Below are 27,961 nucleotides of genomic sequence, written 5' to 3'. Positions count from 1 at the left end.
GCATTTTTTCCAGCTCAATTTTATCACTATCAGGCCTTCATTTGTTTATTCTTGTAAACTGCCTAAACCTTTCAGAGCGATACATGCTGGTTGGGATTTTCAAAAAGACTCAGAACTAGCCTAATTCTGTTGCCACTAAAGTCACTAGGAAAACTTCTGTTGACATCAGTGGGAGCAGAGTTGAGCCAATGCTGAGTGCTTTTGAAAATCCAGCCTGTTTTGTTTTGTTTTTAAAATAGGCAGAATCAGTCTTAGTAAAAATAAAATCATTTCATTAAATTGAGCTAACAGTAAATTAGTTTCCACTCATCTATCTTTCTGCAGATACATTTTCAGTTCAAGTTGGAGGTGTAATATCTAGCTTGGGTAGACAAACATCGCTAGCTTTGATTGAGTGAATGCAGCAAAAACATAAGTGTAGCCACAGTGGCACAAGCACCTACCTGCCCCGAATGTGATCCCACATAGGTACTTACTCAGGCAGCTAGTCTGTCCTGCTGTTTGCACCTCCAAAGAAAATATTGTAAAAACATAAAGCTGCATATTGGCTTTTCCACTGGAGTAGTACTGGGTAGTATAAATCAGGATAGGAGCCTGTGGAGCTGTAGTGATTGTGTAGACATAGCCTGAGGTATTATGCCTACGTTGAGCTGACGAAGGCAGAATGGCTTAAAGGAGTGCTAAGAGAGCATGCTCAGAAGCAGCACTTACTGCTGTCATGAATAAAGTACAGCGTACATTCTATCATGTCTAGGGCCTCTGAAAACTGGGAAAATTGCTATTTTCAGGATTTGTTCCATTGCCTTTACAATGTTTTGTTCCAGTTTTTGTAGAGTTACTACACAATAAGCCCCGGGTTGGTCACCAGAAGGATTTGTCTGCCAGTTGAGCAAGTGAAATTGCTCGCAGTTTTGGCTGAGTGTGTATGCACCTAAAAAGCACTTGGCCTGTCACATCTTGACACTTTATCCTGTTTCTCAAAAGGTCTGCATTGGGCTAATGCATAAAGTCAAATCTGCATAAATCCTGACAGGCATTGATTGGCAAAGTAAGGGATGCAAGAAGGAACAATCTTTTCCCTTCCAGCCGATGACCCAGCTGCCAAAACTCTCCTATGCACAGCTGTTGCATCTTTTCCTCTTTCCTTGACAACAAGAACACACAGAAACCACATAGGCACAGCTGGGTTTACTAACTACACACAAATATGCAAGGCCTATCTATATACATAGTGCTGTTTTGACTGATTTCTGGCAAATGTGAAAACAGAGCTGGTCAAGGGCTGGAATTTCTGTTCTGCAGGAAATTCTGAAACTACAGAAAAAAAAAATAGTTCCAAATCAGAACAAAAAGCTGAAATTTTTAAATTTCCCTCAAAACAAAAACTGAAAAAACATTCATTTAGAAGAGAGGCGTCAAATGTATGGCCTGTGGGCTGGATCCAGCCTATAGAACAGTTCCATTCAGCCTTTGGACATCCCATGAATCTTCGAACTTGTCTATATGACCCTGGAGTCTGCATTACAACTCTCCCATGTAGACCCTGCTAGTATGCACTGATGTAGTCCTGTTACAAACCGTAACACATCAGTGCAAGCCAAGGAACATTTAGCGTGCACCATCAAGCTTTACTCGGGGGCAGTTAGCGTGCAACACACTGGTGCACACTACAAATCACACTGCTGTCATCCAGACTCCAGCACAGCAATCCAGCAAACCTCGCACACAGGTGTAGGACCACTTGATCACGTTTAAGAGGCTTTGGCGAGACTTACGTCTGACAGAAGCTGGTATGTGTCCAAGTGAAGGGAAATGGCATTTGCTTAGGAGCACTAAGAGATACCAGGTATCGGGGAGCAGCAGGAGCAGTCACTAAAATCTAAATCAATGTAAGTAATTACCAATGTGGTTTATCTTTATCCATTTCTATTTTAATAACTTTTGATTAAGGTGACCCACACCAAGTGGCAGGGTCAGGCCCACCATATTAAGGAGTTTGATACCCCCTGAAGATAGTATTGAAATATTTTGTTTTAAGTGTGGTTTCAACTTATTTTGACTTATATTATATTGTATTTAATATGTTAATATTTATATACACAGTATTAAATACACCACATATAAGTATAATATTAAATTAATACTTTAATGTAATATAAAAGTCCAAACAAAATGACTCAAAATCACACTATTGAAACAATTTACAGCAAAATATCACACCAGATTGACACTGTCCCACAAAACATTTCACTTGAATTAAATACGGTGCATTTTTCAACTGTTCCAAAGAAAATTTTTCAACCAGCTTTACATAAACCAGTGTGCGCACCATAAGAGGGCTTCAAGTGTTCAAACAGATAATACCCTATTCCTGTAAATAACATCATCTTGTGGACCTCCCCCACAAGTGTCCCCTTACATCATTATTGCTTCCAGCATTGGCGGCAAAGAAAAAATATAATGTAAGAAAATACTAAAAAAATTCTAGCAGCAAAATAGATAGTTATACAGACATCTCATCCTAGTTCTCGACTAATAGTAAAAAACAAACAATGTGTGCACCAAAGCACTGGTGAATAAGACCAAGATTAGGAAACTGCTTATAGGAAGTAGTAGGAATATATCTAATAAGGAAACCACAGCATAGCAAGATCTGCCAGCAGCAGCAGAAAGAACCCCCTGTCCCGCCCTCAAAAGTCAAACCAGATTGATTAATCAGTTAGCAACAACAACCCCTGTCCTGCCGTGAAGTCCATGTGGTTCCCTGTGAGTGTAGTCTTCTGTCTGTGTGGTGCTCATTATATGTTCAAGGCCAATGTGTGTAGCAAATATTTGCAGACTGAGAACTAGGGATTGAACTCAAACCAGTCATAGGATAAATAAATAGCAAACCAGTGCATAATCAAATAATCCGCTCTGACAGCAGCATCCGCAGATAAGCTGTCCTTTTCCACTAGTGTGCAGTTAGTTACTATTTTTGTTGTTATGGATTGTGTTCCTAATGACTTCCAGGGCACCTAGAGCCTGGGATAGGTGCCTTGTAATACATTAATTAAAATTAAATAGAAAATACTTTTTCAGAGAATAAAGGGATTTTGTGTGACAGATCACACATGTAATATGTAAAGTGATGGAAAAACAGGGCCATCCTCAGCCTATAATGATCTTTATTTATGAAGTAACAGAATACATGCATGGTTTGGCTATCAAAATATATGATATTTGCAATGTTGTTGTAGCCCTTTTGGTCCCAGGATATTAAAGAGACAAGGTGGGTGGGTAACATCTTTTACTGAATCAAACTTCTGTTGGTGACAGACATACATTTTCGAGTCGCACAGATCTCTTCTTTGGGGACACATGATATGCAGTTTCAGAGACACAGACAAACCTGGTATATTCACTGGCACTCTGGCAAGTAAATCAAGAGAATCAGCTGTGCACTAAAGCTACTCTCTATCCTTGTGCATGCCCCCACTCACTAACAAACACATAACTAAATTAAAGTCAATGAGAAGTCTCCCTGCCCTCACTTGCCATGAGCCTCTCTCTCAATTCCTTCAACTCCCTCCTTCAAGCTTTTCTTTTCAAGCCCTCTCTCTCTCTTTCTCTCTTTCCTTTTCAAGCCCTCTCTCTCTCTCTTTCTCTCTTTCCTTTCTCTTATGAACTGTTGTCCTACACCCTCCGTTTGTCTTGCCTTGTTTAGCCTGTAAGCTCTCTGGAGCAGGGAACTTATCTCTCTTTCTCTCTCAGTGCATAAAGTGCTGTATAAAGCTAAAGTGATAAATAAATATTTGTTATACATTTTTATATTTAAAAGTAGAAGCCCACAAAAAAGCAATGCGTGTTCTGGTAAGACACCATTACTGGCTGGTTTTCAGCATAGAGCATGTTACGGACATGGAGGAGAGAATGGAAGCTCTTTGAGGACCCTGTTGGGGACAGACCACCATAGTAGTCTCTTGTACTTCTAGAAATTGTAAGGGTCTATTTAATCTAATACAGTCAAACTGAACTACTGCCATGCTAAGCTCATCTCTCCTACTGGATACTTGGGCTTTTCCTATACTTCACAGGTGTTGTATACTTTAATTCTATTTCCTAATTTCCAGGGGGCTAAATTTGTTTTATATTAACTTATTATTTCCTGGAATTTTTTGAGGTTTAAATATAGGTTCACTCAACATTCCGGAAGAGGACAAGGCATTACAGACAACCTTCACTGGACCTCTAACCCTACTGTAGATCTCAATGAGGCATAGCAGTTTTCAAGACAATTTGAGTAACCATGTGCACTTTATCAAACTTAGAAAAAATCAGGTGTTAAACAGTAAGCTAGTCACAACCTTAACTCTAGTGGTGCTACTGCTCCATTACAATATAATTTTCTGCAGTAAGGAACTCAGATTGTGAAAAGTACATAAGAAAATAATAGACAAAAATCTTACTCATAAAAACAGCAATTCATTGTATTTCACAAAACTACTGCAAAAATACATTAATAATATGCTACCAAATTATTCCCTTTTTTTCCTGTAGACAAAGCAGCTGTATAATATATGCAGTAATCTTCCAATTCATTTGGATAAAATATATTAAGAAACAGATGCCAAGTTAGTGCAGCAAAGTAAAGTTGATCTACAGATATATTAATCACTCCATTAGACCCTCTAGAATACCCTTTTTTTCAAAGCTGGCCAAGTAAATAAGATGAATTATTGCTGTCACAAGTTATAGAAATAATACTTAGTTCCATTCTGGACTACCAGTTTCATAACAAATAGGATCACCTGACACCTTGATATCAAAACATTCATTTCCTACGCCAATATTATCACGAAAATTTCCAGCTGGAGTACACTTTAAGGTGCCATTCTTAAAAAGTTGGACTAACTGGCTAGACAAACTCTGGAAATCATCAGTAATAAAATGCAAAATTGCTTCACCACATGATGTTCACCAGTAAACATCAGTGTTAGCACACACAAAAATAGGAGAGAGGCAAACTATTAAATGAGGATAAGAATGAAGAGCTCTTCTTATTGGTTGATGATTTCATTGTTCTGTTGGAACATAGCTCGGTCATAAAATTAAAATGCTATTTTAACCCTTTAACACTGGCAGTGCAAAAACATATTTTCTAATATTACTAATATACTCTATATTATTAAAACATAAAATATTTTTAAAATTCAATTCATTCATCACTGATTAGGCTATCTGGTCCCAATCCAGCAAAGTGTGTATTGACTTCATTGGGACTCTTCTCATGCTTAAAATTAAGTAAGTGTATAAGCAATAGAAGCAACTGAACTTTTGTTTCCTTTTTTCTGGCCTCTCTCTCTCAGTTTGGATAATGAAAACCAATGAATTCAGCATCTCTTTTGTTTAAGACAGTTTCATATACGAGAGTGAAATTGTGAAAGACACAATGGGGAGTCAGGCCTAAAACTTCCACTGACTTTGACTTTCAACGTGGGTTGGGTGCCTACTTCCTCCCTCTTGTGTCTTTGAAAATCCACTGTAGGTCTTAGTGCTGCATTGTTTGGGTTTCAGATTTTCCAGGGGGCTGTTTATTTGCATAAAGGCTTTTGTTTTAAGTGGATGTTAAAATTATGTGGAAATACTTTTACTGGTTGTAGGTTTTATAAACCTTAGCATCTGGGAGGTCCAGGGAGGTGTCCCAATTTAAGTCCACAGCAGTATGTGTCTCTTGAAATATTTGCAACAAGCCCAAGAAATGAGAAAGGAAAAGGGAAAGGGGAAAAATAGAGTTCACAGCAGGAGAGCCATGAGCAATAACTAGACTGCATTTAATTTATTATTCTTGCACTAAGAAGGTTCTTGACAGTTCTAATGTGAAATGACCATGTGATTAATCACACTAAAGACTCTACCATAAGAATACTCAGCTGGATGAATGTAAAGACATAATTTATTCTCCTCTGAACAAATGTCATGCTTCTGTGTGTCATGGAGCTTGTGACAAGTATTGGCATGTTCACAGTACTAATATTAACAAGAATACTCTCCATATGAAAGTTTCTAATTATCTTCAACAGTAACTGATTGCTGCCAACAAAAATCTTTCAACTACTTTTAACAAAACACGCAATTCTACATAGATTCATTAATATTTAAGGCCAAGATTTGCCTATTGGGTGCCTAAAATTAGGCTCCTAAACTGAGCTGGGTGAAATATTTTGGACAAATTTTTTGGTGGCGCTTAGACACTATTCACAAAATATCTGGAGGAGGTTGTACCCATTTCCTTTTATGCCAGTGGTTAGGGCATTCACTCAGGATGTAGGACATGCAGATTCAGCTCCCTCCTCTATCTGCTGTGGAGCAGATATTTGAACTACTTTGCAGGAGAGTGCCATAACCACTGGGCTAGAGGATATTCTAAAGTAGGTCTCTCTCAATCTCTCCAACTGATGCTGTTCCACTGTGTAGAAATAGTCAAAGCAGGGACTTAAACTTGCAGCTCCCATCTTCCTGGTAAATGCCCTACCCACCAGACTATGGAATCATTCTCACACCCTTTCTCCGGCCCAATGAGTATTCAAGTATTTTATATGTTCAGATCCCTTTTCTACATCAGTCTAAGGGGAGAACTGAAGCTGGGTCTCCCATGCCACAAGTGAGAGTCCTATCCATTGGGCTGAAAGTTACAAGGCAAGCACCACCATCACCTCCTCCTTGGATGAACAAAACCTATTGTTTGATTCCCCCAATAAAAAAAACACAAAACATTTTTGTTGATTGTTTTGATTTGCTAAATTTTTTCAGAATTTTCAGATTTGGTTTGACCTGAGCCAAATTTATTTTATTTTATTTTATTTTATTTTAGGAACTGCCAAGGTCTACTCCTAAGTCCATATCTGAGTGCTTAAACACATGACCTAATTTTCATAAGTACAGTCAGTGGCCCAACATTTTTGAAAATTAAGACTCTTAGCTAGGAATTTAAATGTGGGCTTAAGAGCCAAACTAGACACTCCTTTTTTAAAGTCTATGCTTAAAGCTTTAGGACTATTATGGGAATGAGGGAAGAAAATTTTATAAGGGGAGGAATTGTCTATGAAAGCTATAAATATAACTTAAGGACACCCAAATTTGCATTCATTGTGCACCCAAAATTCCCATTGACATCAATATAATTTTGGGTTGCATAAGGTATGCATGATCAAGGTCAGAGGGATGTACTTTAATTAAGAATGTAAGAATGGCTATACTGGGTCAGACCAATGGTCCGTCTAGCCCAGTATCCTGTCTTCCAACAGTGGTCAATGCCAGGTGCATCAGAGGGAATGAACAGAACAGGTAATTATCAAGTGATCCATCCCGTCGCCCATTCCCAGCTTCTGGCAAACAGAGGCTAGGGACACTTTAGAGCATGGTTTTGCATCCCTACCCATCCTGGCTAATAGCCATTGATGGACCTATCCTCCTTGAAATTCTGGGTAGCTTGAGTAGAATTAATTCTTATTTAGCTTGATATTTACAACAATTACTTTTTTTTTAAAGTATTGTATTGGAAGTCAAAAAAATAATGTGCAGAAAAGAAGAAAAGAGAAAGTATTTTTAGTATCTCCAGCTGGACAAGAGATTTGATGTGGAAACATGCTGAGTGATAAAATATATCCAGATGTGCAACCAGTGAAGGTCAGTAGCTCCTGTTAGAGAATGCTGTCAATAATTTCCAATGGGAAATGCAGAAGCAAATCAGATTCTTCCTCTTCATCCTCTAAATACCACTGGACACATTTTCAAAAGTGCAATTTTTCCACATGCAAATAGCATTCCCCTAGTCAGCCATCTAACTACCCAATTTGTTTGCTCAAATTCATTTTTCTGAGGTGTTCAAAGTTAGGTATTCAAAAAATTACTCATACAAATCTAGAGGTCAGGTTAAAGTCACTAAAACTTTGGTTCCAGGATACAGTTAATACTAACTTAACTAAAAAACATTGGTTCCTTAGACTAAGTTCTAGAGCTGGTCAGAATTTTTTCATCAAAACATTTTTTTAAAAAACAAATGCTGTTGTCATAAAAATAAAAGCCTTTTGAAAAAAAAATCCTGCCAAGAAAAAACAGTTATTTTGAAATTAAACAATCACGTAAGAACATTTTCATTTCAGTGAATTTTGAAATTTCATTTTGGAATGAAAATTTGTTTCGGAATGTCAATTTCATTTAGGAATTTTGAAATTTCAAATTTTATTTTGTTTTGTGGATTTTTCATTGTTACTGTATTTTTATTATTTTTACATTATTTCATGACATGTCAGTAGTAGCACTAGTGCATAACTTGACATAATATGACAATAGTTGAAATTGTATTTTATTTTAGAAATCATTAAGGGCAGCTGATATTTCATAATGATTGAAATATCTTATCTTCTTTTCTACACCAAAGTGTCTCCTGTTTGAGTGTCAACTGTCATTTCATTACAACATAAAGAAGACACTGATGTCAGCTACAATGTGTTACATTATGACAGTGCATAATATGCACTACTACTGACAAGTCATGAAATAATATAAAAATAATACAAATATGAAAATGGGGGGGAGAGGAAACAAAAATAAAATTACATCCAAAACAATTAAAAAAACCCTGCATCATGGGAAATTTCTAAAATATTTGTTTTGTTCCAATTTTCAACATGGAAATTCCAAGTTTTGACTAGCTCTACTAAATACATCCTGCAAGAAGGGAAGACTTAGCAGTAGAATGAGGGGCAATAGGAAAGAGCTTGTAAAATCTACAGGAACCAGATCTTGGTGAACATGTTGCCACAGCAGTCCCCCAGTTCACCATGGATGTTTCCAAGGGAAATTTTCCTTTCAGAAGGCCCAAGTATTCTCTAAGAAGGATAGTTTAGAAGCGGCAGCCCCAGGATGCAGGGAGCTAGTTGAGCTTTCCTGCCCCTTCATCCACCACAAAGGCAGGACTTTTAGGGATCATGGCTCCACTACACCTTTCTCTCTCAACAGACCAGAGACAGCTCCTTTACATGCTCACTTGTGTTTGGTCTTTCATTAGACTATGAACCTTCAGGGCAGGGACCTATATGTTTAAACAGTGCCTACACAATGGGAACCCAATCTTAACTGGGTATTATGATAATATAAATAATACATAAAATAAAAGAACAGCAATTATGTCACGTTTTTCCTGACAATTGAGTTAACAAAATTATAATTGACAAAAAGAACAGAAGTTCTTGTGGCACCTTAGAGACTAACTCCTGTTCTTTTTGCAGATACAGACTAACACAGCTGCTACTCTGAAAAAAAATTACTGACAGTTGCTATAATATACTGGACTACACATATGTGAATTGGGCTACACAAAGATAATGTGATTGTTGTCCCATCAATCTTGCAGTCCACGGGCCAGATCCTGATCGTATTGACTTTACAAGACTCCTTATATGTACTGTATAGTAGAAATTGTCTCCCAATCAGCTACAGATAACATAGTCCAGACATCTGAGGCACACTGGTGGCATAGAGGGTCTTGTCTCTAAGCAGTCAATTTCAATTTCCTTAAACCAGGGGTCAGATTGTGGTGGGGATAAGTTAGTTGTATTTTTCAAAGCTCTAGCCACAAAATAAGTTCCCCCCACTTATCACCCAAATGAGACACTGCTCACAGATTGTGCAGATGTTCACAACACAATTGTGCAGCTCTTTGAGCTGCACTAGGCTCCTGGAACCTGGTTCCCTTGATGCAGCTTGCTCAACATGCACATAGGCTCCGCTAGGCTCCCTGGGCTTGGCTTCCTGTTGATTGTGAAAAATAAGTGGTGGCATCTCCCACCCACTTGTGGCACCAAAATCAGACCTCCCTCACAGTAATTCACACAGATCTGTGACCCTCCATCTTCTCTCTTACATGAGGAATGGAACAATTAACAATGCTGACATTAAAATTAGCATCACTGGCCATCTGAGTTAACCCCTCACTGAGATGATGAATGTTGTTACAGGTTCTCTACAGGCTCATACGTACAAGCATACATACAATTTTTAGGTTTTCTATCTATTGCAACCATAACAGATAGAGACTGACTTTTTTATTTTTAAATGATAGTTGAGATTCTGGAGCACAGGGCCATGGCTTCAGAGAAGTGATAGTACAGAGTGCAGCTGTGTACCAGCTGTTTCTGAGTCCTGCCTTAAATATTGTATTACATCGTCTATTTTGTGGATTGTCACAAAGGCTTTATGGAAGGTATAAGTTTTCAAGGAGAGATACAAATGAAGAAAGGAAAGGGTATTTTAAGGGAATGGAGTGACACAATTAGATGTGAAGACGAGAAAAGGAGAAGACTATACAGGGGCAGAGAGGAGAGGAGATTTAGAGGAACAGGTGTGGGGGGAAGAGTAGGAGGAAAATACAGCAGAGATGAACAACTTTAAACTGAGTTGATAGGGTTCTTCATATATTTATTATAAGTTTATACGTTAACATTTTTTCATCTGGTTTATTGCTTATTTATCACTGTTCTATTTTAATCTGATAAACCTTTTAACCAAGTCAATGGCCACATGATGGGAAGCTTATATTCACTATTAGGTTAAGATTCAAAATCAATAATTATTTGAAGATACTATTGGTGCAAAAAGTTTAGTCTAGAACATAAACTGTATTTAAATAACACATTCAATCTCTTTTGTTTCTACACTATCCAAACATAAAAACAACCCAATCCATTTAATCCTACTTATTTAATACAATCTGCATTTGTCAATTATCTGAACATTTCATTAAACTGGTTTCACATCCAAATTATCTTAAAATAGATGTGGGTTTGATTTACTTGCCTCTCAATCAAAATGTTAATTTAAAAATTCAGAAGCATTCATTTTAATTAACTATGACATAATTATTTACAATAAATTACTCTAAGTTACTGTCTGTCTCTCTTTCTCACACACACACACGAACAGTATTCCATTAAAAAAATTCAGTCCAGCGGTGGTCAGTACCAGATGTTTCAGGGAAAGGTGCAAGAAACTACTGCAGGCGGTAATGTTAAATCTACCCACAGGAAAAGTTTCTAACTTCCATTAAATAGAAGTTGTCTTATGGCCTGAAGCTCAATTATATATATCCCTTCCAAAACTTTTTGATAACTACTTCTCAAATAAAAGCATATAATGCAATTTTTCACAACTTCTGATATACCTAAGTTTTGCTACTGTGGTTTGCTGCTCTCTGTATGCCAGACAAAACAGAATCTGTAAATATTGTTTATACATACAAGATTCATTAGGACTAATTAACATTTACACTAAGGTCCCTTACATCTAGGTGTATGTCTACACTGAAATACAAAGTCAGCTGACTCAGGCTCACGGGGCCATAAAACTGCACCGTAGATGCTCAGGCTCAAGCTCAGGCTCGGAGACTCTGAAACAGAGGGAGTTTAAGACATCAATTAAAGTGCCACCATTAAAAAGAAGTTATGAACATGATGTGAAGAGATATACAATCAATCTGTCAAAACCGTTACTCCTGAAAAAACTGTAAAAAGAAAGCCGCCTTTATCAAACAAGCACAATTTTGTGGGTGGCAGATATTTAAGTTTTAAAGTTAAAGTTAAAGTTAAAAAAAAGAAACATAGCTCTATCCTGTGTGTGTCTCTCTCTTTGGCAGACAGGAGTGGAATGCTACTACTAATAATAAATGTAAGCAATAGGACATGACAGGCTGTGTATCATACTGGAATACTGCTACACTTCTGGTGTGTTGGACATGAGGTCAAAGGCAGTGGCGATATCCCATCCCAACACACACAGAGCCTGGAATGTCTGTATTGTGATTATACAATGTTTTTAAAATATAATGGCTACTCCCATCCATGTATTGTTCATGGACATAGAACCTAGGACTAGGGTTGCCAACTTTCTACTCACACAAAACTGAACACCCTTGCCCCACCCCTTCTTCAAGGCCTCACCCCTCACTCACTCCATCCCCCCTCCCTCCATTGCTCGTTCTCCCGCACCCCCATTCATTTTCACTGGGCTTGGGGAGGAGGTTGGGGTGTGGAAGGGGGTGAAGGCTCCAGCTGGGGATGTGGGCTCTGGGATGGGACCAGGGATGAGGGGGTTGGGGTATGGGAGGGGGTTTGGGGTGCCGACTCCGGCTGGGCGGCACTTATTCCAGGTGGCTCCCAGAAGCATGTCCGACTCTTAGGCGGAGGGGCCAGGGGGGTCTGTGAGTCTCCCCCCCCCCCAGCTCCCATTGGCTGCAGTTCCCGGCCATTGGGAGCTGCGGAGACGGTGCTCAGGGCAGGGTCAGCACACAGAGCCCCAGTGGCCACCTCTGCAGCTAGGAACAGGACATGACAGTCGCTTCTGGGAGACGCAGGGAGCTTGCCTTAGCCCTGCTCCACCACTGACCGGAGTTTTAGTGGTGCTAACTGGAGCTGCCACGGTCCCTTTTCGACAAGACCTTCCGGTCGGAAACCAGACACCTGGCAACCCTACCTAGGACCTTCACTGTTAGAAACCAGATCCATGGGCCCACAGAAGTTAATGAAAGGACTCACACTAACGTCAGTGAGGTTTGGTTCAGGCCCCCAAAGCACAGGCCTGTACAACTTGAGTAAAGGAAGCCTTCTACTAGCAGGCTTTTATCCTGTGTATAGACCAGCCACTAAAAGAGGACATCACACTCTTAGCCAACAGGCTACATTTAAAAAAAATGAATAAAACCTATCATTATGTCACTAAAGGAGATTTATAATTAAAATAACCAAAAATAAACTGAAAATGAAAACAAAATATAAACCCTACTCCTTTAAGCAGCCTGAATTTAACTTTTTCCCCCAAGTTTCCTTGCTTCTCTGGAAGATAATGGCCTTATCTATATCCTCCACCTCCCTGCAGTGTCATCTGCACTCATTCTGCTCTTCCTTCCCTCTCCTCCACTTCATCTCCTTCATCACCACCAGATGATGAGTTTCCCTTGTAGATGAAAGTGGACTTTTTAAAAAAGAACTTGCCTTTAATATTTAAAAAGCTGAATCAAAAGTTGCATAGTACTTCTCATTAAAAATAGACTCTTAATAGGAGAATCCAGATTATCCAAGAGCGAAGTGCCCCGTGGAGGCATTTGAAATGGTGGGCAGCTTCTAATCACAATTCTGGGAAATGATGCAAACATGGTTTCCCTGGATAGCACAGATAACGCTTTAGCAGAGAGCAAGATCATTTAGAAAATAGCTTGGCAGCACTGCAACTCCGGTGTGGCCCCATTCTGTATGTTACACACAAAGTTAAATTGCAACATGGCAGAGTAACTTCTAACTCATCTTTTTAAAATGGCAAATAACACTTAGCTCTAGGCCTCTCAGCTGTGAAGAGCAGCAGGGATAGCCACAGGAGGAGTGGATGTGGTGGAAATGCTTACTGTCTTCTTGGAAAGCAAGTTGGGAAGGAAGAGAACTTCATTGCTCTTATAAAAACTATTAACTAGAGATGACTGAGGCATCTGCACAAAGTAGAAAAAAAGAAGCTTCCAGCCAATTCTGTACTTTACACATATTACAGAACTCAGGATCTTTAGCAAAATAAATTACAGCCAATTTTTTTCCTCCTTTGTGTGCGTTGGTCCCTCTGATCAGATTGGAAGTTGTACATGGGTATCATAGGGCAGAGTCTGGGCTGATTGAATAAAAGCAAGAAAGTACAGCCAGGGTATTCTAGAATTAACCTGAATACCTGAGCAAAATGTACCCTTACACTGTATATTTCCTATCTTTTATAACTCTATTTGGTTTCATATTGTGTGTTTCATGATGTTTTAACATTCTATATTTAAGGTATGGCACTGGCATAGCCATCTGGCGTATGGTTAGGCACATCTTTTGTTTGCTTGGTTGTTTAGAATTTGTACATATCTAAAGTAATAAGCAATTGCCCCTGCTTATCATCAATTTTCTATTTTCCCTGTTGGTGTAATACCTGGCTTTGCTGGCCATAGCATGGCACATTGGCTAGCTGGACACATCCTTGAAAAACACAGACCGTTTCGTCTAGGGTGTGCTGGGTTGGTTGAGGTACTAACTGGTTCCCATTCCCAGCACTGGGGAGAGATTCAGCCACGCTGTTCAGTTCAGGGGAGAAAGGGCAGTAGGGATTCTGTAAGTTTTCTTCCCCAGACCCACAGCTGTGCAACACCAGGCACAAGTTTTCCCCTAAATGTTTCTCCAACTCTAGCTCGGCAATGAAAAGACAGTAAGAGTGTTGACAATCAGTGAGTTATATAATTCAAGGGCCATGGAAGATTCCAACCAATGCTTATGTGATAACAGTAAGTCTTTCATTCAGTGTTAGGCAATGAAACAAAAATGCTGGACCACAATGACAGCACAGAAACACACACACACACACTCTTGATACCTGCTCATACCACTGAACCATTAACATTACAGATTCTGGAAACTCACTTACCCTGGCATTGATGGATTATCTGGAAAAATAATGTACTGATCTCTTTTAGCTGTAAAAAATAGCATCTCTGATTTAACAGACTAGGTTTTTTTCTTTTTTTAATTTCTCAACTACAAGCATGACAAGCACATCAGCATAATGATAAACATGACCTTTACTTCTTGCTTTTCAGCATTTAACAAAAGCATATTTACTTCAACTCTAAAGCAGACAGCACCACAGAGACTAGGATAACACCTGCCTTCATGCAGCAGTTTAATCAAATATAAAATATTCCTTTTCTCAGTCAATGTATCCCCTAACAATGGATAACTAGCCATGCTCTAGTTGTAGGGTATGGCAGTGCACTATAAAATTATGCAAATTCATATGCAATACTGTCCCAAATAGCTTTACTTGATCATGTGGAAGTGACACTCAGTGTAGTCTTCATATATATTGTGAAAAATGAAGGAAACCACTTGAATTTTGCAGACTTGAAGAAGTTACTGGAAAGGTGAATATTGTTTCTCAACCAGTTACAAATGAGCTATGCGGTCAAGGCTTAAATCTGAAACATCATAGTCAGATACATTGGTGATGGAAAAGACTTATATTAGATTCCATCCCTCTGCCAATGAAGAGCTGTTCCCTGTAGAATATTTTCTAGTGCTTCATCCAGTCTAGTTCTTTGATGACTCGAGTGACTACTGTGTTTAGAGAGAGACTGACGATTTTGAAGAAGCGCTGCCTTGAGAACTTTGAAAAACATTTGTGTGGAGCAACCATTCTGCTTTACAAATACTTTATTTTGTCACAATTCATCCCCACCTGCTATTCAAATCCTAGTCTTGGGAGATCGTTCAAAAATCTCTCCATGGAAAGATGACTTTATTCATTTCAAAACATTTCCCAAAAGTCTGACATTAATGTTTTATAAAGCTGGGAACTAACTTCTAAAATAACACTAGAGATTTCACATTGGCACAGAAAGAATCTCCTGAGAATCACCTAATACCATCAGTGTTCAGGTACTTAAAGAAAATCTCTCTCGCTCTGGATGGTTTTAGATAGAACAAAAATATGCATAAATAATCTACTGAGGATAACAATAATTTAAGAACTATTTGGACACCTGCACAAAAGCATTCAGTCTATGAAAAATAATCTCCCTTCAGTACTGCAACATTCATTTATATGAAATCAACAGCATCAGACCAGGATTTACAGTACATAGTAAAGCTGAGAAAAGAGTGGTTTCTCCTTCAGAGGTGTTGATTTTACCCCCATCTTTAGGGTTGGAGAATGTAAGTGAGATTATTTATATTAGTAGCTGAAAAGCCATGTCCAGGGCCATCCCTAGGAGGGTGTGGGGCCTGGGACAAATCAGCCTCTTCACTAGTCTCCTCACCATCTGCCTGCCCGGCCGCCACTCGCCTCCTCAAACCCCCGCCAACCGCCGCTCTCCTCCTCACTGTCCACCCACCCACCTGCCACTCACCTCCTCACCCGCCTGCCACTAATCTCCCCGTTCACCTCCTCACCCCACTCACCCACCCACTCCCGCCTCACCTGAATATCAAGACAAATGGCATCTCGATCATACATCAGTCGGGACACAGGACAAAGGGCTAATATCAGGACAGTCCCGATTTTATGGAAAAGTGGGGGCTCCCCCAAAGCACAGGGCCCGGGGTGGTTGCCCCAATTCGCCCTACCCAAGGGACAGCTCTGCCCATGTCACACAGGTGTGGCAGCTGGGCCAAGTAAATCCACCATCTGTGCAGTGTCCATTCTACAACCAATAAAATTGTTTCATTAAATTAGCTGAAGAGTGTGGGTGGTGATTGGTTGAGTTACCTCTGATATCACAATGTTCTAGGTCTCTTGGCATAAAGTCACAATGGAGGAGAATTTAAAAATTGGACAGTAACAAACCACAAATCTCAGTGATGATTGCAGCTGGTGATATTACAAACAAAAAGAGTTCTCAGCTGTGCTTGTAGCTGTTTCTATTGCTTCACACTGACTCAACAGACATTCTAGGCTTCAGAGGGACACAGTGATAATCCTGGAATCTTATTATATAGAGTGTGCGGCTCCTCTGATAAAAGGACAATAATTGCAATACCTATATCAACAAGTGGCAAACTAGCACAGAAATCATCCCATTATGAGATGCATTTGATTTAGTACACATGTGCAGTAAGAGTTGTGTTTTGACATTTGTCTGTATGACAAAACTCTCAAGATATTTCACAGTTCAACATAGAGAAACCACAGTACCAGAGAGGGCCAATGCTGTAATAGCTGAAGAACAGCAAGTTAGGAATTAGGTGCATGAGAAACTTTATATAACTTTGAGTAAGAGTTTGAATAGTGCTTGCCCACACTGCTCAGAATCTCACTGGCTACCACTATCACTGTCTCCTATTGGAATAACGTGAAGATGGAAAAATACTTATTAGGTCATCATGTCCTATTTCGCACCTTCTTGATTGCCCTGGCCTCTCTAAATTTAAATAACTCAATCAAGAGGACTTCTACACATCCCATTGGACACTACCTTACACTCCTAAGCCAAGATTCACCCCAGGGACTGCATCTACTTGTACGGCATAGATCCTGACAGTGGATCCTGCTGGCAAGAACTCCGTGGTGTAGGGTAGAAGGCCACAGCACAACCTCATAACCTCAGTTGGGAGCTACAGAAGGCTTGTACATCCCAAAAAGTGAGTAGTGCTGGCCAGGAAAGGGATAAGGCTGGGATAGCCAAGGAATGCAGGGATTCAATTCATCCCCTCAGTGGCTTCCTTCAGCATGTCACCTGTGAACCCTCACCCCCAATAATTTTTAAAGTTACTCTCTTAAGAGAAAACCAAGAGAGAGGTCCTATAGACATAACACTGCCTGGCATCTCTCAGGATGAACTCCCCACCTCCAGGATACATGGGAACATGGAGGTCTAATGTATCTATGCCAGACTGCATGAAACTAGCCCCTTAATGGTGTTGAAAGATCCCCCGATATTCACCCCCAATTCTCCTGTGCTTTCAAATTGTCTTTGCTATTCTCCAGCTCAAATTCTCCTTTTGCCACTTCCTTTCCAACATGTGAAATAAACCAGAAATTATTGGCATGTATACAATGATAAATACATCACTTTTCAAGTATTATGCTAATGATAAGATTGCTACAGAAACTTTGACCAAATGTTTTATGTGACTTTGCTTTATGAGGAAAAGTATAGTTCAAGATACCTTGAAAACCTATAAAAGAACAGGCAGTGTGCATAAGAGCATGATGGCACAAACAACAATATAGTGACCAGTACCTGTCACTGACAAAAAGTTTATCTGGAAATCATTAGTGTTCAAAATGATGCTGTCAAGATCTTATTAGATATTGACTTTGCTGGAAGATAATATTTAGGAAGGATGACTGAGAATGTGTTATGGTCAACGTGACAAAAATCTTATTTTGCTGTACTGCACTTCTTGCTATTCACTGATTGATTTTGTAAGTCATATTAAATTACTTTAAATTGGTCATGATTTATCTCATGGAAAGCTTTGAATCTGATTCTTAACAACAGTGGTCACTCACATAATCTCTACATTTAGTATAGACATTTATAACTAAGCTAATCTTTCTGATACTTGATGCTTGGAATGACACACTTCCACCCATATTTGACACAACTAACATGCTTAAAAATAAGTTACCTAAAGTATTTATCTTCTTATATTCCTACTAATAATAAAAAGGAAGTACTGAACAATTATGGTTACTAATGATCCCTTGGCATTTTTAAAGAGTAAAGTGAGTTAACCCAGGTTTTCATGCTAAATTCCAATGAAGGGTAATTGCATCCTGTCTACTCCTTTTATTTTAACAACAATGTACTTTTAACTTCTATGGCTTATTGTTATTCATCATTGTGACTGTTTTGTTAAATAGTTTTCATATTTTATACAGAAGTGGCTGCATTTCATGGATAGGCGAAAACATACACACATATCCTAAATATGGAGATCATACCTAACCCATAAATTAGAAAGACGTTATAAAATACATTTATCATTCCCTGGTGCAATTTATCACATACTTATGACCTTTGTCTTATGACCCACTAATTTGTCTCCCAGAGACTGAATCTCACATTCCAAACCTCTGAGTATCTCCAAAGAGCCACTGTTTTTCAAAAAAACAGCCTTCCACAGACACATTTCTCCACACTATCAAATGCATAATATGCCCCCAAAATACATTGGATTAAGACCCAGGACAGGCAAGATCCAGGCCCCAGAGACATGGACATCTCTTCTGCATATAAAATGTCACTTTTGGGGGGCAAATTCCTGGCTAGTGTAAGAGATTTTTGCTCACTTACACAAGCAGACAATTTGGTCCTAATGTCTATTTTGCAAATCTACAAGACTACAAATGGGAACTTCATACTACTGAAAAGGGGAGAATTCCTGGGTTCCCAGTGGAGTCTAGCACTCACTCTGGCCCTTCTGGGGGCAGCCAAGATAGCCAACTGTAAATTGATGGCATTTTTGTGTGAGAAAAAGCCATTTGAGGTCCTACTGGGAGATGGTTTGCATGTATTCATTTTATTTTTTCTCTCTCTCTGCATCCTGCGCATTTACACTAATGGTAAATGGAAACATCTAAACATGTAGAGGGATACAAGAAATGGTCCCAACTTTCTTTCAATTCTCTAAAAAAATTCCTAAAATAGATTTCTGTATCATACTATAAAGTGTACATGATGGTGTGGTGGGGCATAAAATTTTACTGGCATCAGAGTCCTGTATTCATGGTTTTGCTACTCATGAGTAATCCAAACCTTCCAAATTCATGTCAACAAAGCCTTTATACAACTCCACCGTGTATTCCATATATACAGATTATATTATTTACAATCACTTTTTAAAATAATGTAAAGAATCCTCAGAAACTTCTACATAATCACCAGTAACATCTCAGCTTTATTAATTATTCAGAATTATCTTTGAATTTCTTCAGAAAATATTTTTACCTGTAGGTAGCACTCTGCAATCCATACTACATTAATTAGTTGCATATGCCACATGATATTATTATTTCTGGTTTTTTTATCATTAGATAAACTTACCTAATGAAGTAAAACCGTACAAAATGTGAATTAAATATTTTACAAGCAAATATGTACCTTGAAAAGTGCTTTTGGTGATTTTTTGGCAAATATTCAGACACATACAAGTTTAAATGTGTAGAGAGGGATGATCACAAGACAATCAGAAATATGATCAAATCAAAATTAATTTTCAATTTGAACAAATATTTATAGTAAATTTTTCTTTGCTATTCACCCAGATACATAATCTATTGTTTTATGCCTTAATCCTCCATTTCAGTATATTCGGGCATACCAATGTACTTGTGCAGAATTCCACTGGGAAGTATTTAGGCCCCAATCCTGCAAATACTCATGCACATTCTTAGCTTTAGTACCACTATTTATTGACTTCACTGAAGGCTGGCCTGGGTCAATCCAGGTACATCACACGCATGAGAGAAGAAGTTAAGCCAAACCAAGCCCAAGTGTAGGCACCACTAGGACAACAGAAGAATTCATTGATCAACCTATTGCTTCCTGGGGAGGTGGATTTACTACAGTGATGGAAGAACTCCTTCAGTTGCTGTAGTTAAGCATCTACACTGAATCACAATAGCGGCACGGCTTCAGCTGATACATTTTTAGTGTAGACATACCCTGGGACTACTCATAGTAATAAAATTAAGCACATTTGTAATGGTTGCAGGATCTGAGGCTTTGTGTGGATTTTATCACAACTTTGAATTATTTTGTAATGTGCTTTTAAATGTATTTGTTCATGTACTAAACTACATGAATTATATACAGCATGAAAGGTAAAACAAAAACTATTTTTAACAACTGACTCACAGCAATTAATCCTATTTATTCTTTTAAAGCAGAATATGACCCAAAGCTCGCTCTTTCATTTTCACATAATTTAATTGGCAAATGAATTTGCTAATCCAATCAAGGACATTTCACAATTTTAAAAAAAAGCAATTAGTTCAGTTTCCACAAACCCAACAATGTTTTTCAAAAGTATTGGTCATAATTAGAAGACAAGAAAAGCTTTACACATGCTAAACTCCATGAAAAATTACACCTAATGTAGACAAATCCTATTTCAAGTTGGAAAAGGAAAAATTCTTCAGACTCAAATGCTCAAAAATACTAAATTGTTCTGCATTTTTTGTGCTTAAAAACAAAGCAACAAATGTCATTAATTTGCTTTTTCCTCCTTGTTGTTGCTGCACCTTACAAAAATGAAACCAAAACAGCACACTGAAAAGAAAATAAACCACTCCCTATTGCAAGAATTTTCATTGTTTTTGGTGGAGAGGACATTTAGGGTGGGGTTTTCAAAAGTGATGCTGCCACTGAGGTCAGTGGTAAAACTGCCACCAACATCAACGGCAGCAGAATTAGGCAACTGTTGAGTGCTTTTGAAAATCTCTCATTTATTTTTCCAATAGTCACCAGTAACAACCGACACCCTTCCCAGCAATCTCAGCAGAGAACATAATACTTCAAGAAGCACAAAGGCTGAACTACCTTCTCATCTCAGTGAGCTGAAAGTTTCTATGCTTGGTCTCATCCTAAAAGTGAATGCGACTGGAAAAGCCAAATGAAGTTAGCTGAATAATTGAATTCCTTAAACATGGTAATAATGGAAAAATTCTTAAGCACCAAATTCCTTTCTGCTCGCAGCATCTCTCATAATTCTGTTATGTATGGGCTGATCCCCCGCAGTCTGAAGCGTCCTGAGAACAGGATTACCAATTTTGGTTGGACATATTCCTGGAGGTTTCATCGCATGACATCTTTAATTAAAGATTAATCTTTAATTCCTGGAGACTCCAGGACAATCCTGGAGGCATGGTAAATCCGCCTGGGAACCAGTACAGTTCTAGATTTTTCCTTCTGGAGCTGCATAGCTGCACAAAACTATCAAAAGCCTCAAGTGAAATGATTGTTTCACTTAGGGTGACCAGGTGTCTGGTTTTCGACTGGAACACCTGGTCAGAAAGGGACTCTGGTGGGTCCGGTCAGCACTGCTGACCAGGCCATTAAAAGTCTGGTTGGTGGTGCTAAGGCAGGCTAGTCCCTACCAGACCTGGGGCACTGTGCTGCGCCCCAGAAGTGGCCAGCAGGTCCAGCTCCTAGGCGGGGGGGCCACGGGGCTCCGTGCTCTGCCCCCACCCTGAGCACTGGCTCCGCACTCCTATTGGCCAGGAACTCCTGGCCCCACCTTGCCTAGGACCCAGACCTGCTGGCTGCTTCCAGGGTACGCACAGCATGGTACCAGGAGAGGCAGGCAGGTCTCCCTTAGCCCCGCTGTGCTGCTGACTGGGAGCCACCCAAGCTAAGCCCACAACCCCGAACCCCAACCCCCTCCCAAAACCCAGAGCCCTCCCCCCGCCGCACCACAACCCCCCTCAACCCGCAGCCCCCTCCCACTCCGAATCCCTCAGTCCCACCCCCCAGCCTGAAGCCCCCTCTTGCAACCCAAATCCCTCATCCCCATCCCCACCCCAGAGCCTGCACCCCTAGTTAGAGCCCTCACCCCTCCCACACACCAGCTCCCTGCCCCAGCCCAGAGCCCCAGCCCACACCCTGAACCCCTCATTTCTGGCCCCACCCCAGAGCCCACACCCCTAGCTAGAGCCCTCACCCCTCCCACACCCCGTGAAAGTGAGTGAGGGTGGGGGAGAGTGAGCCACCAAGGGAGGGGGAATGTAGTAAGTAGGGGGTGGGGCCTCTGGGAAGAGGCGGGGCAGAGGCAGGGCCTCGGGGAAGGTGCAGGGATAGGGAGTTTGGTTTTGTGTGACTAGAGAGTTGGCAACTTTAGTTTCACTGTAAGATTCCTCGGTGAATGTCTCCATCACCAAAACCAGTACAACTGGGTAGTCTGCACTCTTGATAGGCCCAACACTAGAACAGCACTGGTGTGGCATGACAGACTAGTGTGACAGATGTCCCGATTTTATAGGGACAGTCCCAATTTTGCGGTCTTTTTCTTATATAGGCTCCTATTACCCCCCACCCCCGTCCCAATTTTCACATTTGCTGTCTGATCACCCTATGACAGACTGAGTTTGAGGAGCAAGGAACTATTTTGGCAGACAGCACTTTTACAAAGTATTAGTAATAAAAGAGTCTGGGAACGGAGGCTAAATGAACTGGAAAGAACAGGGCTACTGTTCTCTTACACATAATCAAGTAAGGAGATTTATGTGGCTTTGAAGAGCTCAATATTTTACACAAACAATTTTAATGTGTTGTGGAAACAGGATGCACAGGGAGTAGCATTAAGACATCACATTTGTCCTCCTGCATGTGAATGACAATCATCACTGAAGGCATCACAGTCTGTATGGGTCACTGCTCTTCAGCAAGGATAAATGGGATATCCTACTGTAACCACTTTTGTTATAAAGTATACCCCTCAGGGATAAATCCTACTAATAAAACAATTTGTTTCTGAAATGATTAGTATAAACTAATATTTTTCAAATATCTTCAAAATTATTGTTACTCCCAGTGAAGCTAAAGAATATTAATTTAGCATTCTAGATGCCATAATGAGGGATAACAATAATAGAGGAATAGGAAAACATGCCAAAAATATAGTGAGTACTTCTATGTTTTTACCCACTTAATTTTACCATGAATTCTAAATTAGGCCCCAGGAGCTCACGCCAGTCCCTCCCTACAGGATCTCTTCTTCAAATGCCAAATCATTGTTATCCATATAATTACTTAATTGTAGAAAGTTATTCTATTTATTCTTCTCACCCAATCTATTCTCTACTAGACCAAATTCCCAGTCACCAACTATCTGACTGAAATAAAATTAGTACATTTTGCCACTTTCTTTTTCTCTGAAACAGCTTGATCACTCATCTGTGATTTCTTGATTACATCTTTCAGCACAGACAATGGTAGTGTTTTGCTACAGGGCCAAACAAAATTGCTCTTAGCTTCAGAAATACTATGCTCATTAGGTTTTCAGATTTTTACCATTCACCTTGTACAGAGGACACCCTCTGTATCCTGATCTATCTGCTTTCCATCCCATCACATCTGTATGTATATTAACTGTTGTAATGTTTATCCTTGTGGCCATCCACACACCACTCATATAATACTTTGCACAAAACTTTAATATTTTTTTCTGTCTTCGTCCTATGGTGACATGTTTATGGGAAAATGCAAGCAATTACATCTGGGGCAAATGCATACTAAGATGAGGGTTAAAAGTGTATAGGAAATTAGGCATGAGTTTGAAATAGTAAAGGCTTGCAGAAAAAGCCAGAGTAATTTAGATATTTGTAAGCAAAGATATCATGTCATGAACAAAGAAAAAATATAGACACTATCTTTACATGGCTGTAGTGAGACTGCACCTGGAATATTATATTAATTCCTGGGCTCCATATTACCCAAATGATACTACCAAATTGGAGGAAGTTCAAAGAGAAAAACTGAAATGAGAGATTTGCTCAGGAAGAAACATTAAAAAGCAAATAAGTATTGCTTGGCTAAACAATTTCTAAGTGTTCGGTATAATGCAGATGAGCTGAGTTCCCTTCCCATCTTCAGCAGAGTACAACATCCTGAGTCAGTGTCCAAACTCATTCCCCTATTAATCCCCTTCAGCTAATTAGCCTCATTAATAACTTAAAACAATAATACAACTAAACCTCAGCCAAAGCTTCCTTCCTGAACTTGGCTGTTCTGAGCTTTTCCTCCAAAATCTTAGCTCCTTCTCTCAAGAGAGATTCTCCCATGCTCATACATCCAAGTTGGATTTAATGAGCCACAGTGACTCAGCAGGAATCATTCAGTATTTACCTGCAGATTTTAGATACCTGTTAACAAGGATGTTTAACAGCAAAGTCCTGCCACCCTGTTAAACAGGCCACAATAACAGTCTACACATCTAGGAAGTGTGTTAGCTCCATAGAGAAGTAGAATTATTTAGTATTCTATTCCTAGATTTTTAAGGTCAGATGAGACCACTCTGATATACTGATGTAACTAGGAGTAATGGAATATAATGAAGAATTACCAGGAAAAGCTTCCTACTAGCACTCTAAAATGTCTTCCAAGGAATTGGTGAAGTTTGTTCACTAGAGACTATAAATTTAGACTGGATAAAACACTAGAAAATATATCACAGTGCCCAGTTCTGTATTTGCAGGAAAATAAACTATATCTCTAATGGTATGAAAGGTATTGGAATAGGTTAACATTGAGTCTTACAGATGTGAAGTGTATCATACAGAAAAATCAATCTTCAGCATCAGAGCAGTAGATGGTGTAAATCAACTTAGTTCCAACTGAAGTCAATTAAGGTATGGCAATTTAGACTAGTTGATGATCTGGCCCACAAACTTGAGCAACCAAACAAAATTCATGGTTAATAGCTTCTGAAAGTATTTATTTTACTTCTATCTGACAAGCTTCCATCTGAATAGCATGTGTAGGTATTCATGCATTCCTCCTTTGTGCCACTAACCTGCACTTAAACATTGGGAAGGGGGGAGGGGTTACCAGAGTCTATGATCCTACAGAAATACAAAAAGTGGAGAGCAGAAGCCAGAATCTTAGCTGTGAATTAATTCCTCATCTGTAACAGTCTTGCCATTCCTTCTGTAAATACAGTTCCAGTAAAATACTCCGAGCCAAATTCCATTCTCAGTTACACCAATATAACTCTGGAGTAACTCCACTGATGTGAATCTGTGTTTACACTGGTGTAAGTGAGAGTAGCATATTTCCCTCTGAGGACTTGTCTAGATGAACATTTAGTGCACATGTAAATCTACCACGTAGTAGCCTGCTACACACACTAGTCCGGGCGGACTATGCTGCCACACACTAAAAGTTTCCTAGTGCACTTTGTCCTAGTCCTGTTTCAAAGCCAGGTAGATCAAAGCACACTAGGGAATTTTTAGTGTGTGGCAGCAGGGTCCACACAGACAATTAGTGTGCAGCATGCTAGTGCGAGGTAGACTTGTACCCCGGCTTGCAGTGCACTAACAATTCATCTAGACAAGCTCTGAGGCACAGCAGCGGCAGCAAGGCTCTGGGTGGATCCTGACAACACCAGTATCCTACCATTCAGGGGAAGAGTGATTCAACCTCGCCTTGAGTGTTTCTCTTTGAGTTTGAAATGTTATAATTAGTAGGGCTGGTCAAAAAAGTTGCATCAAAACTGTTTTTCAATGGAAAATTTAGTGTTTGGGTAAATTAAATTTCCCATGACATATGTACACTTTCCATGGAAAATTTTGACTTTTTGTTGAAAAATGGAACACCTGAAAACTTTTGTTTTCAGCTACAAAATTGTCACTTGGAAAAGGTGCCTCATAGAGACTGTAGTTCAGGAGCTTCAAGCCCCCATTTTGCTCTATGGGCCAGTATCCCCAGCTGGACTACTCCTCGTCTGGATGGACTCTCATGAAGTGCCATGGTGGCACAGCAAGTAGGAGGAATGTGGTCACCATGGAGATGAAATCCAGCCAGGGAAATTTGTCTGTTTCTCATTTTTAATCAAAAAGTCAAAATTCTTGATGGAAAAGCTAAATCCTAGAAGGACAATCTGAATGTCTGCAAATGTGCACAGAGCAATCCAAAATAAGCCCATCATTTCTACATCACCCTATTTTGTACAAGTGCCCATTTATAAATTTCTTAAAAGTGTACCAGCAATCACCCTAGTTGCGTAAGACAGTATATAGTCTAAAAAGGTCCTGAAACTGAAAATTTGTGACTGATTTGCATTATGTCCTTCTGAAATTCATGATCAGAAAATGTGGATGTTAGGGTCTAAAGGGATAGTTTGGGTCAAATTCTCCTAACAGCAGCATGTTTGGGGATTTGTCAGAAATTTACAGCTCTCTTATCAGCATTACCAATGTCTCAACTCTGGTTTCTGCCACATCCAGGCTTGGTAGCTTTCACAGAACCAGCATGAGGGAAAGCAGCAGGAATGGGGAGGTAGAGAAAAAAACAAAAAAGAATAAAGGCCAGAAATTATGAGAAGAAGTTTACTGTATTCTCTGCTCCAAATATGCAAGTTAAGTGGTAAAAAATAAACCCAGTATGGTATTCTGGCTAAATCAACTGTGATTTAATCTTTAATTGGGCTTGATTTTTAGTCCTTCATCTCCCAATTCCCATCAATCCCTTCCCAGCAGCACCTTAAAGACTGGAGGAACTTGAAAACATATCAAATGACAAAATGAAATAAGTGCCAGTTTTAGTCCCTTGAACTCCTTCTGACCACGTTAAATTAAGTGCAGAGTAGCTCAAATTGTTAAATACTTCTTTTACTGGTAACTCTTTACATTTTTAGTCACAACAGCCAGACTATGATACTCTTGCTTAGAGTGAGGAGAACCTTGCTCCACAAGTAATCCTACTCACTTAAGTGGGATCAATTTATGGAGCAAATTGCTAGTCGGTATGAGCAAGGGTATCAGACTATGACCCAGTGATACCAGGGATGTTGATTACAATATACAAATGAATTCATAGAATATCAGGGTTGGAAGGGACCTCAGGAGATCATCTAGTCCTACCCCCTGCCCAAAGCAGAACTAATCCCCAGACAGATTTTTGCCCCAGATCCCTAAATGGCCCTCTCAATGATTGAACTCGCAACCCTAGGTTTAGCAGGCCAATGCTCAAACCACTGAGCTACGATAATTCTAAAGTATGTTTAACAAACTACTGAAAAATTCATTTTAATATCAGTAGAGGGTTTCAGACAAAATACTAGGGGCAGTCCACTAGGAAATGCCAAGTCTTTGCTTCAACCATGGCCTCTACTGTCCTCCTTCGTCTTGCTCCATTTCTAATGTGCCTTTCTACTTTCTGTATCATCAAAGTAAAAAAACTTTCAACTCCCAGTTTGTGTACTATTCATTGTAATTGAAATAAGAAAGTAGATCTATTTTATTCCCCCTTCCCCAGATTTTCTTTTCAGAGGTACTCTGTGGCCACCAGTTCCAATGGACCTTCACCAAAAATAAGTAGACTAGTACATTTTCCCCTTAACTTTCCTTAGACAACCTCTAACTTGTCATTACACTCTTTAACTCAAACTTTTTCATTCTCTGGACTATATTTTAATACAGATTGTCTCAATGACCTCCTTCCGTTCACCATTACCTCCCTCCCTCATTCAAGATGGCATAATATTGTTAGTGTAGCTACAGCGATTGGTTACCTAGAAAAGTAAATTAAAAGTATTTGAGCCAGACATCCTCTGCTGATGTAAATCAGTGTTGCTCCAATGACTTCAGAGTTTCTCATTTTTCTCTACACCAACCCCGACTGACACCAGCTTAACGTCTGGCCCTGTATGTATCTTAACTTTATTAATGTAACACGAAGCTAGAAATG

At 39.5% G+C, this 27,961-nt stretch overlaps 1 protein-coding gene and 1 long non-coding RNA gene across 3 annotated transcripts in view; one reads left to right on the top strand and one right to left on the bottom strand.

The window, feature by feature from the left end:
- OCA2 (OCA2 melanosomal transmembrane protein) overlaps window positions 1–27,961 on the bottom strand; it is a 313,888-nt gene that overhangs the window by 36,148 nt on the left and 249,779 nt on the right. The window lies entirely within an intron of this gene.
- The window catches only part of LOC123363728, a 43,450-nt gene that overhangs the window by 11,141 nt on the left and 4,348 nt on the right, over window positions 1–27,961 (top strand). The window lies entirely within an intron of this gene.

This window comes from Mauremys mutica, chromosome 1 (genome assembly GCF_020497125.1).
Source record: "Mauremys mutica isolate MM-2020 ecotype Southern chromosome 1, ASM2049712v1, whole genome shotgun sequence".
Lineage (NCBI taxonomy): Eukaryota > Metazoa > Chordata > Testudines > Geoemydidae > Mauremys > Mauremys mutica.
This window is presented reverse-complemented; position numbering and strand designations above follow the sequence as displayed.